Source organism: Myotis davidii, unplaced genomic scaffold, assembly GCF_000327345.1.
Source record: "Myotis davidii unplaced genomic scaffold, ASM32734v1 scaffold174, whole genome shotgun sequence".
Classification (NCBI taxonomy): domain Eukaryota; kingdom Metazoa; phylum Chordata; class Mammalia; order Chiroptera; family Vespertilionidae; genus Myotis; species Myotis davidii.
This window is the reverse complement of record NW_006289087.1, coordinates 594275-603681: the sequence shown is the minus strand read 5'-3', so window position 1 is coordinate 603681 and position 9407 is coordinate 594275. Positions and strand designations below refer to the sequence as shown.

The window sequence follows — 9407 nt, the reverse complement described above, 5'->3', positions numbered from 1 at the left end:
TATGATTTTTAAAAGTTTCCTTGGAATACTGAAAATTCGTATGTATTTAGATTCTTTGAATTGGAACATGTATATCTTTCTTTGGTTCTGGGAAGTTTTCTGCTTTTATTTCATTTGTTATCTTTTCTGCTCTATTCTCTCTGCTATTATTTACAGAAATCCTGTTAAATGAGTTCAAAACTTCTGAATCTAGTCAACATAACTAAGTTTCTTTTATACATTCCCTCCCTGTCCTTTCTTACTGTGTTCTGGAAGCACACATTGGCTTAAATTTCCAGCTCCCATATTTATCTTCAGTCTTATCCATTATTCTCCTCAGTCAATGTGTTGAGTTGTTTTTTTGAAAATGGCATGTATTTTTTTGAGTTAACTTTTATTTATCATTTATCACTTTTTCTGCATGTGGATATCCAGTTGTTCCAGCACCATTTGTTAAAATGATTATTCTTTCTCATAGAATCATCCTGTACCCTTGTTAAAAATCAGTTGACCATAAATGCAAATGTTACTTTCTGGACTCTCAATCCTATATCATTGATATATATGTCTATTCTTATATCAGTATCACGCTTCCTTTTTAAAAAAATATATATTTTTTTATTTATTTTGGAGAGGCAAGGAGAGGGAGCGTGAAGTAGAAACATCAGTGCCGAGAGAGAATCATGGATCGGCTGCCTCCTGCACAGCCCACACTGGGAATTGAGCCAGCAACCTGGACATGGGAATCGAACCGTGACCTCCTGGTTCCTAGGTCGCTGCTCAACCACGGAGCCACGCCAGCCATGCAGCTCATTTAATCTTCATTTAACCCTGTGAGGTGGCTGCTATGGACCCTGGGAAAGAAGGCACCTACTGAAAAGGGTGACCAAGTGGACTCAAAGTTTAAAAAACGGACCCTCGCAGCCATTTCTATGACGGCCTCTCACGCCAACTGCACCTCAGGGAGAAGCCTGCACTGAGCTGCCTGCCTGAACTGAGATTCTGCCAGCTCAGCAGCCCTTATAAAGGAGCTCCTGGCATCCTATTCCAACCAATAGGACCAAGGAAGGCTTTCTTTCCCCAGCCAATAGGAGGTGCCCCCTCAACATCTTCACCGACCAATCAGAGTAGCTCCCTTCTGACCAGGAAAGTGCCTGTTGAACCAATCAAACTTTGAAGATATGAAGTCCTCATTTGCATGACAACAGACCAACAGGAACCAGGGGCAGGGATCTCGCTCTCTCTCTCTCTCTCTCTCTCTCTCTCTCTCTCTCTGTAAACCAGCTCCCAGGGGAGGCGCACTTTCCCTTTCCACCAAAGAGGGAGGACTGTTTCCCAGGCTGAGCAGACCAAGGAGGAGCCAAGCAGCACAGAGCTGTCTATACAGAGAGGGGCCTGGTCGTGGGCTGCCTCACAGCTGTGCTGGATCAGAACTGAGCTGGTTTTTTGAAATATATTTTTATTGATTTCAGAGAGAGAGAGAGAGAGAGAGGGAGGTAGAAACATCAATGATGAGAGAGAATCATTGATCAGCTGTCTCCTGCATGGCCCACACTGGGGATCGAACCCACAACCTGGGTATGTGCCTTGACTGGGAATTGGACTGTGACCTCCTGGTTTATAGGTCAATGCTCAACCACTGAGCCATGCCAGCTGGGCGTGGAGGGTACCTTCTAAAAGAGTGGAGGTAGACCAGCAACTCCCTGACTGCCCCACTCCTCCAGCCGCTTCCAGAAAAAGAGAGAAACTTCTCTGTTATCTGAGCGACTGCCGTTTGGGGTTTCTGTTACAGTAGCTAATCCCATCTCCTAATTAATCAGGTATGTGTTTATAATATTCCCACCACTAGGAACAATAACTAACACACACCAAGGGCTTATTATATGTCAAGCACTAATCCAGGCGCCTGACGTGTAATAGCTCATTTAATCTATTTTTATTATTATATATTTTTATTGATTTCAGAGAGGAAGGGAGAGTGAGAGAGAGAGAAACATCCATGATGAGAGAGAATCATGGATCGGCTGCCTCCTGCACAGCCCACACTGGGAATTGAGCCAGCAACCTGGACATGGGAATCGAACCGTGATTGAACTGCAACCTCCTGCAATCATTCAGCCACGCTGGCTGGCCCATGGGATATTTATAACCTCATTCACGGGCCATGCAACATTATCAGCTTAAAATACGTATAGTATAGTCTGCTCTATTTGCTCAGACATTTAATTAACTCACCCATCTAATGCCTGGGCAGGGGCGGAGCCTGTAACCAAGTATGTGCCCTTGACCGGAATTGAACCCAGGACCCTTTGGTCCACAGGCCAACGCTCTATCCACTGAGCCACACCAGCCAGGGCAGGAATATTTCACACGGGAAGAGGAAAATGAGGACCAGCTCGCGGAGTGAACCGATAAAAAAAGGTTTCATTTTATAAGGGCGATGACAAATGCACTAGACCTTTGTGTAATGTCCCTGAGCACGAAACAGACGTCGCCCGGGGATGGATATGAGTGCCTTTCATACGATATTTTGGTACGTACCAGGTGTCATTAATTAGGCAATATTTCTCGGAGTGCAAAGCGAGGACATCTCTAGAGTCCTAAGTGACATTTCCGGCTTTACGCCGCCATTTAGTGTCTTTTTATGTTGTTTTATTTCTTTCCGTCTGAATTAAGTATGCCTAAAAAATGCTCTGCAAATTTTGTGCATGGCCTTTAAAAAAACATATATATTGATTTCAGAGCCACATGTTTTTACTGGCTGTTTCAACCACCCTCCCTTTTTCTCTTTTCTTTTAAAAAATATATTTGTATTGATTTCAGAGGGGAAGAGAGAGGGAGGTAGAAACATCAATGATGAGAGAGAATCATTGATCAGCTGTCTCCTGCATGGCCCACACTGGGGATCGAACCCACAACCCAGGCATGTGCCTGACCTGGAATCGAACCGTGACCTCCTGGTTCATAGGCTGACGCTCAACCACTGAGCCACCTGGGCTGGGCAGAATTGAGCTTTTTTGCACTAAATATAGTTTCCTTCTTCGCCGCACCCCGAGTGGGATTCCTGTTGGTGCTGAATTGGCACCAACGACCATCCCTTGATGGTAGCATTGTTGTCCCGTTTTGCAGATGACAAGACTGAGGCATGAGGACGTCAATAACCTGCCCAGGGTCCAAGAAGAGTGGCAGAGCTGGGACGGGCACCCAGGCCATCTGACTCCCGACTCTGTTCCCAGTACAGGTTCCAAATTACCTCCGGGGTGTGGGACTTGGAGTGGGGGGGGGACAAGTTTCCCTTTTTGCTGCATGCATTTCTGAATGTTTGCATTTTGTATAACAGCCGTGCATTCTTTTTACAATTTCGAAAAGGGAGGTGTGTTTTTTTTTAAGTCTAAATATTTTAGTGAAACATGAACACAATGGAGAGTGGTCACGTTAATGTAACATACAACCAAAAGAAAAAGATATATACTTTTCAGGCACGGTTACTCACTCAGCCTCAGGGAAGCAGGAGAGATGCCCCTACAAGCCCGAATATTATAAGACAGAAGAAAGGGTGGATGTGAAGCTGAGATGAACAGATGGGACTAAAAATGCCCCCAGATGGGCCAGATGAGCCAGCTCTTCTGTTGTCCAAACAGCCTGTTGAACACATTTCTCATTTTTCATCATTTGTTTGGCCATACTATAGCTTCAGTGTAAACCTAGAAGGAAAAAAACCCCGCTGAGTCAACCAGAAATCCCTGCACAGCGGGCACCGTCTCCGCCTCTGTAAATATTTAGGGCTCCCGTTCTGTTCCTGGGAGCAGAGAAGTGCTGACGTCGGTAAACCTTCCCCTGACAGCCGGGGCCTGTGTCCCCGGCCACGCTGTCGCACCATATTTGGGCCGAAATGAGTGGATGGGTGATTGTTTTGTTTTATTTTTTTAAAAACATATTTTTACTGATTTTTTTTTTACAGAGAGGAAGGGAGAGGGATAGAGGGTTAGAAATATCGATGAGAGAGAAACAACGATCAGCTGCCTCCTGCACGCCCCCCACTGGGGATGTGCCCGCCACCAAGGTACCTGCCCTTGACTGAAATCGAACCTGCGACCCTTCAGTCTGCAGGCCGACGCTCTATCCACTGAGCCAAACTGATTACTGATATTTTATTTTTTTTAAATATATTTTATTGATTTTTTACAGAGAGGAAAGGAGCGAGATAGAGATAGAGAGTTAGAAACATCGATCAGCCGCCTCCTGCACATCCCCCACTGGGGAAGTGCACGCAACCCAGGTACATGCCCTTGACCGGAATCGAACCCGGGACCCTTCAGTCCGCAGGCCGACGCTCTATCCACTGAGCCAAACCGGTTTTGGCAATAAACATATATTTTTTTAAAAGGAGCAGCAGCAGCATCAACCACTGAGCACACAGCCGGGCGGGTGACTGTTTGAGGTCTTCCATCTGGACCGGAGGACATTAGGTCCGCACAGTTTGCAGGGAATCGAGGCTTGGGAATCAGTCCCGGGCTGGGAACCCAGGATCTGGAAACAGCTGGGTGTGCTCTTGTCCCTACTGGAGTTTCTGGAAGCTGAAGAGGCTGCCTGGCCACCTGGAGACATCAGCTTTACTTCCAAAGCAAAGAAGAAAACCCACTGTTGACAGGAGTTGTCCTTCCATAGCTCTGTAACAGCAAGGACCCCGCTAAAGAGCCAGTGGCATGCGTGTGTGCTTGTGCGTGTGTGTGCATGTGTGTGTAGAGCAGTGGTTCTCAACCTTCTGGCCCTTTAAATACAGTTCCTCATGTTGTGACCCAACCATAACATTATTTTCGTTGCTACTTCATCACTGTCATGTTGCTATTGTTATGAATTGCCATGGAAATATCTGATATGCAGGATGGTCTTAGGCGACCCCTATGAAAGGGTCGTTCGACCGCCAAAGGGGTCGCGACCCACAGGTTGAGAACCGCTGGTGGAGAGAGAGAGAGAGAGAGAGTGAGAGAGAGAGAGAGGAGAGTCAGAGAGAAAGAAAGCAAACTTGGTAAAATGTTAACATCTGCGGAAATCTGGGGGCAGGGTATGTGAGAATTTTTGTATCACTCTTGCAACTTTCACGCACGTCTAAAAATTACCTAAATCAAGATAAAAATTTTAAAACAACCCCAGAAGGCCGGTGGCACCGAGGCAGCTTAGGGTGGAGGCCTGAGAAGAACAAGCCGGCGAGAGGCGCAGAGAGAAACAGGATGTAGAAGCAGAAAGGTTACATTTTATCCCGAGAACTCCGGCCACTTCCAAACCAAACACACAGCCAGACATCACTGCGTTTCCCCCAAAGTCCCTTGGACCCAGATCTCCTTTGGAAATGCAATACGTTGAGCACCCGGATCCTGCTTGATTCTCAAGCTAAGTTGTTATTGAATCTGTTATCCGTATCTGCGATAATGATTGACCAACCACAGGCTGTTTAAAATAGCGATCGTCTTATTCACGAATTGCAGGCATTCCTTGGGGATTGAAACCCTCACACAAGGCGCTCTACCTGACATCTGGTTGATAAAGGCATCATCTGGGGCCTAACCGGTCGGTGGCCAAACCTCGCAGGACGGCGAGATTAGAACAGGCGTCTGTCTCCTTCAGGGAACAGGCCCACTGAGCTGTTTTCCCCATTCAAGGGCCTGGGCTTTGGTCTGCATAAACCAAACAGAAGCGATGCATTGGCTTCTCACAGATGTCAACTGCTTCCCAAATGCTGCCTTTCTGCCTCCCCTGGATGACACAGTCAACGGGAGCACAGGTCTCAAAAGCACAAGGTTTCATTTAAACCAAACAAAACTGGAGTGTTAGTGGAATTGTGGGCCCGGCCGGCGTGGCTCAGTGGTTGAGCGTTGACCTAGGAACCAGGAGGTCAGGGTTCCATTCCCGGTCAGGGCACATGCCCGGGCTGCAGGCTCGATCCCCCCCAGTGTGGGTCGTGCAGGAGGCAGCGGATCAAGGATTCTCTCTTATCACTGATGTCTCTCTCTCTCTCTCTCCTCTCCCTTCCTCTCTGAAGTCACAGTTAGAAGAAGTGATCCGTGGAAGAAATGGGCTCAGGAAAAAATTAGAGGCGGAAGAAGGGCCCTTGGGGCTTAGGAGAGAGGAAGGTGAAGGTAAGTACCATGCCTGGGAAGAGAGGGGGAGTGGGGAATGGAGGGGTGGGGGGTGCTCTTGAGAGGGACAGCCGGCTGGGTCCTCTGTCCTAAGGGCTTTTAAGGACTGAGATTTTAGGGGAGGCCCCAAGGGGAGGAGGGTCTCAACAGATACGCATCTGCTCCCCAGGTGTGTTCTCTCAGGGGTCATTAGTCACGCAGCCGGTCCTGGCGTCCGCGATGACATCACTTTCTGGTTTTATTGCTTCTCTGGGCCTGGAGCTGAGACCCAACCAGGCCCAGATGTTATCTCGAGGTGGTCATGCTTAAGGGAGTGGTGGTGCCAAGCCCCACCTAGGAGTTGAATGAGGCCGTTGTTCCATCCCTCTTTCCCCTCCAAGGGGGTCTACTCACCCCCCCTCTAAGGGGTTCTGTCGCGTGGCTAGGGACAAGCCAGGGGAGGAAAGATCGAGGAGGGTCCAAACCACAGAAGCGGTGGCGTGAAATGTGAGGGGGACTAACCCACAAGACCACGCCGTGCGAGGGTAGGAGAGGTTCCCTGGGGGCCGGGTCTTTGTTTTCCCAGTTTTGTCTGTTCTGTCTGGCCTGGTGGCCTTCTGCACCCAGGCCTTCGTCCTTGCTCTGCTCCTGTCCGTCCTTAGTTACAGCTACAAAAAAAAACACACAAACCCACACGAAACAGCTAGAGGAAACTGTCTAATTATTATGTACACCAAGGAAGTAACCAGAGTGGAGTATAAAGTTAATTATTCTACGGTGAAGGTTATGATTGCACACTACATTGTGTGCGTGTGTGTGTGTGTTTTAAATATAGTTTTATCGGTTTCAGAGAGGAAGGGAGAGGGAGAGAGAGATGGAAACATTAATGATGAGAGAGAATCACTGTTCGGCTGCCTCCTGCACACCCCCTACTGGGGATCCAGCCTGCAACCCGGGCCTGTGCCCTGACCGGGAATCGAACCGTGACCTCCTGGTTCCTAGGTCAACGCTCAACCACTGAGCCACGCCGGCCGGGCTGTGTATTTGGAATGATGACTCCTAAAGGAGGGCCTGGCACCCAGCCCACATTGTCCTCGCAGGAGGCACAGCATGGATGTCACGTCCCCGAGCAGCGGGCCGTGTGCAGCGAGAGCCAGGCTATAAATAGGAAATGACAGAGTTTACAGTACACCCTGGGCGTCCTTCAGCAAGACGGTGCTGATGAAATGAGGGAACGGGAGCATATGTAAATAGAGCATGAGCATTACATATAAACAGCCGGGCAAACACATCTTGTGGAAGGAGACGCGGCTGCGGAAAGGTGGGAGCGGGCGGCAGAAGGAGTGTCAGCTTTGGTTTTAGATTCACTGGATTCGAATCCTGGCTCTACCACTAATGGCTGGAAACCGGGACATCATCTAACTCCTGTCCGTCTCATTTCCCTGCATCGATTGTGAGGCCACTAGCGTGTGCAATTGTTTTGTTTGTTTGTTTTGTTTTAAATATGTTTTTATTGATTTCAGAGAGGAAAAGAGGGTGAGAGAGAGATAGAAACGTCCATGATGAGATTCATGGATCGGCTGCCTCCTGCTCGCCCCCTACTGGGGATCGAGCCCACAACCGAGGCACATGCCCTGATTGGGAATCAAACCGTGACCTCCTGGTTCATGGGTCGATGCTCAACCACTGAGCCACACTGGCCGGGCTGCAATTGTTAACAGTGTTAACTATGTTAGGACATGGTTAACATCCCATTGTGTTACTGCAGTCTGTCTTGCTTGATGGATTGTGAGCTGCTCACAAAAGGAATTGTGTCTGAGTGGTCATGGTATTTCGAATTCCTAATCCAGTGTCTGACCCATGGTGGATTCTTAGTAAATGTTGAAATAATAAGAATCAGCCCTCGCCGGTTTGGCTCAGTGGATAGAGCGTCCGCCCTGGGACTGAGGGTTCTGGGTTCGGTTCCGGTCACGGGCACGTACCTCGGCTGCAGGCTTGATCCCCACCCCTGGTTAGGGCACGTGCGGGAGGCAACCAATCGATGTGTCTCTCTCACATCAATGTTTCTCTCTGTCTCTCCCCCACCTTTCAACTCTCTCTCTAAAAATCACTGGGAAAAAATATCCTGGGGTGAGGATTTACAAGTAATCAGAATCAGAATCATGGAAACTGTACACTTAGATAACAATGATGGTTTCATCTTAAGCGAGTCCTTACTGTGGGCCTGGCTCTGTGCTAGGAGCATTTCATGGATCATCTTATTGAATTCGCATGACGACCCTCCGATGGTCGGTCGGAGCATCCCACGCCGGCGGGAGGGTATGAGACTTAGGAACGTCCCACGTTCCCAGCGCTTCAGCCAGGCCGCCCCCAGGCGCTACTCCGGACCAGCACCGTGGAGGAGAATTCCGTGGAGCGGTAGGAGTCTCAGAAGCTGTCTGAGTACCAACAAGGGTGACAATTCAGGAGGGCTGAGGGCATCCCAGCACCAGAGGTAGTTTCCGAGTGGGCTCTGATGTGAGACAGAGGTGGGTGGGGGCATCTGAGGTCCACGCTGGGTGAGCGCCCGTGCCGTGGGCAGGGGGCCACCGAGGCTGGAACAGGGGCTGCATTTGGAGTTCCTGGCAGTTGGAACGGGCAGTGCCAGGGCCCAGAAGCCCTAGAGATGGGTGGCAGCGCTTGAGGCTGTGGATGGCAGCGGGTAGAGTCAGAGAGGGGGTTCGGGGCTGCAATCCCAGGAGGGCGCTGAAGGCAAACACCACTGGATTGGGCAACAGATCGCAGGCCCTCTGAAGAGAAGACAATGAAGCAATACAGGGCCACGTCGTTCGATGGTCATTGGCGCCCACTCAAGGCAGGGAAGGGGGAGATGGTATTCAGGGCAAACAACTGCGTTGTGACACAGCCCAGCTGTGGAAACGCTCGGCCGCCCAGCCGCGTTCACAATGGTGGCCCAGCACGGCCCAGGCTCCGCTGGGCTCCCCCCTCGTCTGGTGAACTGTGATCCCTGTTTCAGCTCCAGCTGGGAAGAGAAAGCTTCAGGGAAAAGTGTGACTCCAGCCGGTGCTCCCACAAAAGGCAGCCCTGGTTCTACCTGTAACCTTGCGTCCCCTTCTAGCTTTTCTCCCTGTCCCGGCATATTAAATATATAATCACGTCTTATTCCTTTCTATCTTTAAAAAACATTTTTATTTATTTCAGAGAGGAAGGGAGGGGCCCTCTTCCCACCAGAATCGGACCCTGAGGGTCTGCCCTCCCACACCACCAGGCAGCCTCCGGTGGGCACACAGCCCACTCCTCCGGGACACACCT

At 49.5% G+C, this 9407-nt stretch overlaps 1 long non-coding RNA gene across 1 annotated transcript in view; it reads left to right on the top strand.

Moving 5' to 3' along the window:
* Positions 1-6110, top strand: part of LOC107182729 — a 13102-nt gene extending 6992 nt beyond the window's left edge. The window contains exons 2-3 of the long non-coding RNA XR_001513460.1: positions 3109-3220; positions 6020-6110. This is a non-coding gene — a long non-coding RNA (uncharacterized LOC107182729). The remainder of the gene's footprint in view (positions 1-3108; positions 3221-6019) is intronic.
* The last annotated feature ends 3297 nt before the right edge of the window (positions 6111-9407 follow it).